At 37.7% G+C, this 9,261-nt stretch overlaps 1 long non-coding RNA gene across 1 annotated transcript; it reads left to right on the plus strand.

Moving 5' to 3' along the window:
• The first annotated feature begins 1,487 nt into the window (after positions 1–1,487).
• LOC133526716 (uncharacterized) lies at positions 1,488–4,107 on the plus strand. Its single transcript, XR_009800762.1, has 2 exons — positions 1,488–1,799; positions 3,848–4,107. It is a non-coding gene; the product is annotated as an uncharacterized LOC133526716 (long non-coding RNA).
• The last annotated feature ends 5,154 nt before the right edge of the window (positions 4,108–9,261 follow it).

The raw sequence follows: 9,261 nt of genomic DNA on the forward strand, positions 1-9,261 counted from the left end.
AGGAATGCTCCCCTTGATATTAAAGTAAATAAACACGGTTTATAATATGTATATGTAAGTAGGTACTTAATATAAACTGAAATAGATGTCATAGAATAAATAAAAAGTGAAAAAGCCCACTTCTTGACCGTATTGTCGCAAAATAAATTCCAAATTCAAACTGTTACGGCTGTTGGGCTGGCTTTCCACTGTGGCGGCGGTCATCGGAGACGAGCGGAGACAAATGTGTGCAAATTATTTATTTTATTTTATTTATTAATTTATTTAGGATCACCAACAGACAATACATCAGAGAAAAAATAATCTGTAGCTTACATAACATTAAGGGTAGATGTTTGTCCAATTATAGGTAACCACAGCTTATTCCAGTATCGTAGGATAAACAATATAAGTACAGTAAGACATTTAGACTTAAGCTATTAATAAATAAAATTTAACTAAAATTAAAATTTAACAAACTTCAAAAGAATACTTAGCAGGAAATTATGTTAATGTTAATTGAATTAATTAATCTGCATTTTGCGACTAAATATCATTGGTTGTAATCCAGTGGAGCGGAGAACATACAGGGTGTAAATTTAGGCACCTGCAATAATTTATGGATGAATACTATATCACACTTAACAACTTTCACTATGGGACCAACTCCGAAATCGCGAAAAAATATGACGCTCCCGTACAAAATATCAACATCAGCCGGCCAAATGTAGAAGGTATGGGAGAGCCAATTTTTTCGCGATTTCCGGGATGGTCCAAGGTATTATTGGTCCAAGAGTCCAAGAGTAAAAGTTGCTCCGTAGGACCTATATAAGGTGCTAAAAAAATAGTTACCGATATTTTAAGAGATGGTACTTTACATTAAAACAATTAATTTTAAATAAAAATTAAGAAAAAAAATCATATCATTTTTTTGTTTTCATTTACCGAACAAAATAAATATATAATTATTAAATAAATAAATACTCGATAAATAAACACATGTGCATTAACTGACAAGATGTTTAACACTTACTGTCATGTCATCAATGTGACGTTTTCAATTAAAAGGTACCTCATTAATTGTCGTTATCGATTAGGTTGATTTAATTTTGAAGCTTTATAGTTAGTACCAGTTTGGTTGAAAACGCAACAATTGTTTGTCTTAAATGTCATTGTCAACATGTCATTTGATTTCTCTACGTGAAGTGGCCAGGTAAGTGTTAGGTAAAGGAGGTTCTAGAATCTATTCAATGATGTATTTAATGCTCTCAATAACAGGTAGTTTTTACGTAAAAAAAAATTGTTTCCAATTTTCTCAAAAAAAAAATCATAAACCCTATAATGTTTTATACTTAAATATACTCCAGGATTATATATATTTTATATATTTACTCCGTAAATTATTGCAGAGTGACTAAATTTACACCTAGTAGGTATGTGTTACATGGATTTGTATGGATTACATCTCTGCTCATCCCTACTTCCGTGGTAAGCCAGCCTTATGCGTGGTAGGACAGTCTAGCATGCAGACATTTCTTTCATGGAGAAATTTAACAAGTGGCAAAGATTTTATTTCAGTTACGGTAATTCTACTTTTATTATTAGAAACGTAATCAACCAAGGAGGTTTTATTGGCAAATTTGAAACCAGCCTTTGAGTACTTTGATTACCTAAGTAATTCGAACGTTTGAGTAGTAGGTACAATCTTTATCAAAGATTCATAAAATAATTTTAAACTATAGTGATATGTTTAGTTATTTTCAAAGAATTATACGAGTAGCATACAATGACTTTAAACGTTTGCTTGGCAACATGTGTGCGTAAGTGATAACATGTTAAGAATTGGCTACTTGACAATTTTTTGTAAATTATGTCAATCAATCTTGATTTTCATGGGGATCAAATGTCTACATATACGGTGTGATCAATCCAAAACGGTCAGTATGGAGAAGTTAGAAACTATGAGAGATAGCCACATCTGTTCTTAGGAAACATGGCTTCGATTTTAAATTTAATAATAATGACATTCTATCTTTTTTTTAATCTCTCATATATAACCGGGAATCGAACCTGTAGGGCTAAGATGGTCGGCTCTTTATCATTTGTCACCATACCTGTCACGTTCTAACAAGTATGTAAGCGCGAAAGTGACGGGCATAGTGGCAGGTGATAAAAATCGAACCGTGATACCGCCGCTGGTCAATCTTTATGTAATTGCGTGTAAATAGTATTTGTTTGCATAATTGATGCTGAAAGTATAAGTAAATATAAAAAAGATTGAATGTCATTATTATTAAATTTAAAATCAAAGCCATGTTTCCTAAGAACAGATGTGGCTATCTCTCAGAATTTCTGACTTCTCCATACTGACTGTTTTGGATTGATCATCATATAGGACTCATGGCATTTAAGCAACACAAAGGTCAGAGATGAGATTTAAAGACGCTCAAACTCGACGATTTTTTTTGTACCACGACGGTGGCAAACAAGCATACGGCCCGCCTGATGGTAAGCAGTCACCGCAGCCTATGGACGCCTCTAACAAAATGATAATGTAATATGACGTCACATTACATTAGTCTGTCCTAAATGTATGGAAGATCAAGAGAATTGCTATTTTGACCCTGAAATATTGCGTTTATGTATATAATTGAAATACAATTTATTTTTCAATAAAATGTAAGGTATCGAACTGTACCATTTAGCTTTTACATTTAAAAAAATTAAATATTTTTTTTTTTTTTTGGACATTGGAGCCTTATATTTTTTTATAACCCAATATGTCTTTTTAAATTCCACTTTTTTATAATAGATGGATAATTTTCTATCCATTTATCTAAATTTTATTATAATATTCAACATGTGTCAAGTACCCAATTTGTTTTAAATCAAAACTTAGGTATTTTTCGTTCAGGTTTCTAAGGTACATGAGTAATGTCAAAACTACTGAGCCGATTTTAGTCGATGAGGCCGATTTTTAGTTGTAGTTAATTTTTATTCGTAAAATTTTCATATAATTTGATATGTTTAAAGAGCTAGTTCATTCTGGGCGAAATAAACACGAAATTCCAAATTAGGACAAAAGCAATGTATGTAAAATTCCATACGTTTTCGTAACGCAGGGGAAGATTTTTTAGAATATATGGTTAAATTGCGGTTATCTTATTCAACCTAGCGTTTTCCCGCTTTCCTACTAAATTTTCTCCACTTTGCCCGGTCTTCGGCATCCTCAAGTGGGAAATTGTTTTCCCCCATGTCCGCTATCACGACGTTCAGCCAGTGCTTCTTAGACCTACCGCGGTCACGTGATCTAGGGCTTTTTCGACAGTGAGGTCGAGGCATCTATTTCCGACTTAGTTTACCGGTCTGCGCCTTATAAGGACATACCATCGGTGGCGACTTTCCTGCATTCATTATGTATGCCCATGTGCGTAATAGTTAATAAATAATATTTAAAAACAATATTAATAAAAAAATAAAAATAACTTGTCAGGATGTCGCCGTCGACGGATACGTCTGGGAGGACATCATCATCATCATCATCATGTATGCGATCTAATCGTGTAACGCCACACATCCATCGCAAAATCTTCATCTCGGTGACGTGAAGCTGCTGGACATGTCTCGCTACCATATAGGTGGTAGGTCTGGGCGGATGATGCTCTTGTACACAATTGACCATATATCGTACAAAAATGGGAACTAGCTATGTAGATACATATCTTCCAAATTTTATCGAAATCTGACAAAGAACACATTAAATAAAAACCAACCCTTAAATCGTTACTTACTTTCTAATCAACTTTAAAGAAGGAGTAGGTTTTTAAAATATTTTAAATGTTTTGAATGTACCTTTTTTTTATTACAGTTAGTCTACACATATTGCTAGCCACAAGTGCTGTAATCCTAAACATAGTAACGTTCACATACGGACCCAAAGGCCGAATATTAGAGCAACAGCCAATTATGCCCTGGATTTGGAATAATAGCTACGTACCTTACAATGGAGATATCAGCCTGTATAACCAGTTACGAAGAAGATTGTATCCTCTGTTTAAAAGTGCGGTTGATATGGCACGGTGGCACTTTGATTAAATTTAAGGTTTATCATTAAATTAGTATTTACTACTTCTAATGGATTTATTGTAATTTTTCCACTTAGCACACTCTAGACCCTACTCATAGTGTTGTGTTCCCGTCGGTGAGTAAGGTTTCTAGAGCTCAACGAGGGTGCGGAGTGTTAGGATCGGAAACGCGCATGTAACTCCTCTGGATATTATATATTTAAGTACTTTTCAAGTAACCATGTGATCTCAATTACACTTATTTACTACTTACTTGGCTGGCGCGATGTCCCTTAATAAATCTTGGCCTCCAACACAAAAGTCCGCCATTTTGCTCGATCCTTAGCGAATTCACGCCAGCTTTTGCCGACGCCGAGCTCACGGAGGTCTACCTCTACTCTATGCGCCCAGCTTCAGCTTCAAAATTGATTCAGCAAATAGGCCACAAGGGCGCTTATACAAGTCTACATGGAATTGACATACAAGCAAAAACAAGCACATCAACATCAACGATTTTAGGATGACCAACCAGCGGAGACGATGCGCTCTGGTGTCACCTATTATATTCGGCTCGGCAATCAGTTGTTCTATTTCGGCATTCTTTCAGATCGTCCCTTTTGACGTGTCCCAGAATCTTTCTTAACACCTGTGCTCTGTGACTAGAAGGCTGTTCTTCTCCTTGAGTGTTAGTGTCCAAGGCTCACACCCATACATCAGGATGGGACGGATCGTGGTCTTATAGATCCGTAGCTTAGTGCGTATACTAAGAAGCTTGGATACGAACACCTTATGGAGCGCAGCACTACAGCGTAAGGTGTTTTGAATGCGCATGTTGATTTCGCCCTCTCTTTTATGTGTATCAGGGACAGTGCACCCAAGGTATTTAACTTGGACACTCCCTTATACTAACCAACAAGTAGGTTCTCCCTTTGGGCACGACTGTACCTGTACCGCTTCATGTGGAGGTACCTATTCTGTTTTGTCATGGTTGATTTTTAAAGGGTCAAGGACTCGAATCGAGACCCTAGTGTCCCTACGTAGGAACTCCAATTGCCTTCAAATAGATTAAACCAAATCACACATCAAATAAATCCATTAAAACCCGAATTGGACGGTAATTTTCACTAATTACAGTCGTTAATTGCCCCAATGGCCCGGTGGTGATTAAATCAACTGTTTAGAGGGAGCAAACGATTGTGTAATGACGATTAATTAGTGTAATTTTCATAGTAATTCTGTCGAGTTTTCTAATAAAATTGGGAAACGGTTATTGACTTTAAAACGAATCACAAAAAAAAACTGCGATCAGCGACGCGCTTTAAATGGGCCCACTGACAGGCCTACAGGCCAGGAACTCTCCGCGCGAGCTCGAATTTATACCTACGAAACTCGTCCCGTCTACGGTAGTTACGGTACAAAAGTCAGCTAGTTGGTTGCCACGCGCACTCACGGACGTACGTCACCGCGCGCTCTTATTGTGCGAAGGAAATGTCTTCGTCACAAACAAATAACACGATTTGTGTGGATGGATGCAGAAACATCAAAATAAATAAAAAATATCGATTTTGATATTCCGCAAGATGAGGAAGAATTTGTAGGTGGTAGACATTCTCAATATACTTACTTACACCTACTGTTATTATAAAATTTCTTTAAAGATGTTATGTTTTTACGACAGAATCATGTAAAGTGAGATTTGAAATAGGTATACCTAACTTTTTGGGCCTTTTGGTATATGTTTATTTTAATGAGAGTAAGTAGGTACTTACTGGAATTTAAATATATTACTTATGCCCTGGTTATCTTATAATTACTAGTATTCATGCTTTCTCTATTATTTTTCTTTATTATTTAACGTCAATCTCTATCTGTAGGGCTAAGATGGTCGGCTCTTTATCATTTGTCACCATGCCCGTCACGTTCTAATAAGTACGCAAGTGCGAAAGAGACGGATATAGTGACAAGCGATAAAAATGGAACCATGCTGCCACTGCTGCATGGCTAAGATGGTCGGCTCTTTATCATCTGTCACCATGCCTGTCACGTTCTATCAAGTATGTAAGTGCGAAAGTGACACACAACATGATAAGTGATAAAAATGCGACCATGATAGCGCACTGGTTTTAAACAACACGAAGTTTTACGACGAATTCTTGTAAATAAAGCGGCGTATACACTACGGTTACTGCAGGGACATATGACCTTTTAAAATGTTTCGTCGGGATAAAACGCATAAACGAAATATTATAATGATTGCAACTTAACTTGCTTATAGTTATTTTACGCTATGCTGTTATGTGTATACGTATACCTAACGGCAAATTCTAATGTTAATTAAAGTAGTTTTTGTAAAATAATTTCTAAGCGTAGGCAACCCTAGTGTTGTGCCGCTGCGCGCGGTGCGGGGAGCAGCGGGTTGAAGGGGAATTTTTGTGTAGGTATCAAAACGGTAGGTATTTGCGTTTTCTTTGAGAGATAAGTATCTGTTCGTAAGAACTATTATATAATCTGTGCCACTGATTATCAATTCGCCGGACGATATCGGCCTGTCAGTTAGTTATTCGTCATTGTCAGCTTTTGCTAATCAGTCAGGCGAACTGGAAAAACGACTAATGCTAGAATGGTGCGGGTCCGGGCCGAGGCGGCCGTCATTGTTTAGTTTTCTTGGAAAGCAGCACGTGATCACCGATAAGCCATCAATGCCATCATAGAAAACGAAGCGATGGGAGCTTCGACCCAGACCCGGGTAAAAACGGTGGGCAACAAAAAAAGTCGACGTCACTGATGACTGAGGACTTATAGACGTAGGCAGAAAGGAAAAGTGAGGCTATGACGAGAGCAAACAATAATAGCGCTTTCTCTGATACTCCTACTGAAAGTTCCATAAGAGCATCTCGTTTAGTAATCTCCCCCCTCCCCCATTTCATCTCCATATTATTGTAGCGCTACATTATTGTTGGTTTTTGTTCGTTTTAAAGAGGTTTAGAGTAACAGTGGTTTGCTAATGAATAACTTCGAGCTATAGACGTGATAAAAATCTGTTGTTTTGAGTTATAGGGGTCAAATTATTATTTTTGAGTTATAAAGATAAAATATAATGGAGTGAATCGATATAGGAACATCCTGTCTGTCATTTAATGTTCCAAAAGTCCGATGTCTTATGATGTCAATTTACAGGCAGGAGAAGTCAAATAGTAGCTGTGTACATAAAATTGCGAAATGCAATCGACGCAGATGTATAGATTACCCATAGAAATTGATTGCTTTGTTGATTTTAATTAAATTTGTCATGCGACTGCCGCACGGTCAGCAAAACCGGCAAAATATTGTATACCTATCCTTAGATATATTGTTTATGTGTTTTGGTCAATTCAACTGTAGTTTTCTCTCTTACTTTAAACTAGGTTGAAATTTAAATTAAATATAATTAACTGACATTAATCTTGGAGATGTTTAATATTATTTTTAATTATATTGTCCAATGATGACTTTCGTTTCTCCAATGATGTTCGTCTCGGACAACAGATCTTCCATCTTCTGGTTTCTGCGGAGTCTCCATGTTCCATCCTCTCCACGTGTGGGTCCTAGGATTTTTCGGTATATCTTCCTCTCCGCTACCAGTAGAGCGCGCTCTTCCTTTTGTGTTAGTGTTCTTCGCTTCCCATCCGTACATAAGGATTGGCCTAAACGGTCATACCGTTTTGTATATCCGGAGCTTAGTGTTCCTGGTCATTAGCTTGGACACTAAAACTTTTTGCAGGGCAGCCGCACAGCCCTGCGGCTTTGCGGCTTTGGCTGGGGGGATTGGAGAAACGAAAGTCGCCAGACTCCGATGGCTCGGGCACGTAGTCCGGATGAGTGAGGATCATGCAGTCTTGAGGGCGTACTCTGGAGTTCCAAATGGCCGAAGACCGTCTGGACGCCCTAGGTACCGCTGGAGAGATGAAGTGCAAAAAGACCTTAGCGAACTCGGCGCCGTCGACTGGACAGAAACGGCTTTGGACAGAGAAGCACGACGGTCTTTGGTGTCGGAGGCCAAGATCCACTTCGAGTCGCTGCGCCACAGCAGTAAGTAAGTATATTGTCCAAAGAAAATACGTTCGTTCGCCGTGACATTTTTGGTCCTTAAGAGGGAAGAATAGCTTTGTGATCCTAAGCGAATATATATAACGTAATTTTTTTATGAAATGTCCATTTCTGGAGAAAACTGGCTAAATCTTAACAAATAACTTTGATTTTGATGTTGATCGCTTCAGCATAATATAGTCTAGGTTTATAGGTTTCGCTTTAAAAAAAAATCGTTTTTATAAAACAAACTGCTTAATTGGATCAAGTTTTAATCACATTTTATACGTCTGTTTGTTAAAGTTGTTTGTTAAGATTTAGTCAGTATTCTCCAGAAATGGAAATTCCATCAAAAAAGTACGTAAGTTCGGGTTGGATAGCAAAGCTATTCTTCCCTCTTAAATGGTAAAAAGACAAAAATTATAACCCTTTATTGTATCCCTTGCTGTCGGTACTCGTCTGATTGTGGGATAGTCCAATAACGAACCGCAATTCTTCCAAACCAACGAATGAAACTAATTTTTGCCAACGAGCGGTTTTGTTCGGTCAAACAGTGCTTGGAGGAGCTTTGTGAAGTGGGAAGCTTACTTCGATGGTGGAAAAAACGAATTATATATGCATACCTATGTGGAGAAGGTTTTTTGGAATATAAGTTGGCGCTATGAAGCTTATTGGGGATGCGAGATTGGTATAGAGGCTAGATTGCAGAGCCTAGAACACCGTAGAAAGGTAGCCTGTCTATCGGTATTCTACAGGATACATTTCGGGGAGTGTGCGATGCGTGGGACTAGACGCGGACTTGCGTTTAACCCTTACTTCGTTACTTTACCACTGATTCGCACTAAACGCTACGCATCCAGCTTTATCATACGAACGGTTAAGGAGTGGAATTCTATTCCTGCAAATCTATTCCCAGTCTACTATAACTTGGATCTTTTTAAATCGAGAGTGAATAGACATGATTTAGGTAAGCATTGTTCCATCCTAGACTGCATCGGCACTTACCATCAGGTGCTTACCTTTTCGTAATAAAAAAAAACTGCATTCAGGCAGGCTAAGCGGGTGCTGGAGATTTAAATGATAGGAAAAATGGAAAAAATATCACCGCTTCAGCCCGCACAAACGTGCCAATTGTTAACCCTCCGTAGCAAAC

The sequence above is a fragment of the Cydia pomonella genome, chromosome 16 (assembly GCF_033807575.1).
Source record: "Cydia pomonella isolate Wapato2018A chromosome 16, ilCydPomo1, whole genome shotgun sequence".
NCBI classification, from domain to species: Eukaryota; Metazoa; Arthropoda; class Insecta; order Lepidoptera; family Tortricidae; genus Cydia; species Cydia pomonella.